This window comes from Chinchilla lanigera, unplaced genomic scaffold, assembly GCF_000276665.1.
Source record: "Chinchilla lanigera isolate Chin_1 unplaced genomic scaffold, ChiLan1.0 scaffold00136, whole genome shotgun sequence".
Lineage (NCBI taxonomy): Eukaryota > Metazoa > Chordata > Mammalia > Rodentia > Chinchillidae > Chinchilla > Chinchilla lanigera.
Window position 1 is genome coordinate 32,578 of NW_004955537.1, and position 1,112 is coordinate 33,689.

Here is a 1,112-nt window from a genome sequence, read left to right on the forward strand (position 1 = left end):
AAAAAAAAAAAAAAGATGTGTTATATATGTTTAAAAATTTCCTCCCCAAAGCTTCTTCATCACTACTACTATTTATTACTAATTACTACTATTTATTACTAATTATTTATTACTACTAATTACTAATGTGATGCTATAAGTAGGTGAACTACACCAAAAGTCAAGAAACATCATAGTCAAAATATATCATAGAAGGGGCTGGGGATTTAGCTCAGCGGCAAAAGCGCCTGCCTGGCGTGCGCAAGGTCGTGAGTTCGGTTCCCAGTCCTGGAGAAAAACCAAAAAAAAAAAAATATATACATATATATCATAGAAGTGGATTAACAGATATCTACATAATGTTTTATCCAACAAGAGCAGGCTGCACATTTTTTTCCTGCAGCTAACAGTACTACTATAAAATAGATAATAATTTATATCACACAGCAATTCTCAATAAATATTGAAAGTGGAGATAATCCCATGCATTCCGTTAGACAACAATGGAATGAAACTGAAAAATCAACAGGCAAATAAGTAATAAACTACAAAAACGTGTGGAAATTGAAAGGCACATTTGAACAACCCAGCAGGTCACTGAAGAAATTAGAGAAGAAATGGAAAACATCCCATGTGGGGAGAGGCTGCCCAAGCAGCAGATCTCAGAAGGATAGCATGGGAAATTCAGTGTGAGAAGTACTTGAACGGTAACAGTCAAGCATATAGCAAAATTGATCAAGAACTTTAACCCACAGATCCAGGAAGTTTAATAATCTTTAATCAGGTGAAATATCTAGAAAGCACACTTTGCTGTATTATATGCACGCTTTCAAACTCCAGAGAAAATCTTTAAAGCCCCCAGCTAAGAAATATATTATGAGTCATATTATGAGTCAACTCATTAGGATGATGAGCCACCTCATCAACACAGGAAGTCCAGAAGACAATGGAATAATACCTGTCCATTGTTAATAGTAGAAATGTCAAACATTCTATCTAGAATTTTATGCCCAGTAGGAGTGTCCTACAAAAATGAAAGTGAGGGCTGGGGATTTAGCTCAGCGGCAAAAGCGCCTGCCTGGCAAGCGCAAGGTCGTGAGTTCGGTTCCCGGTACCGGAGAAAAACCAAAAAA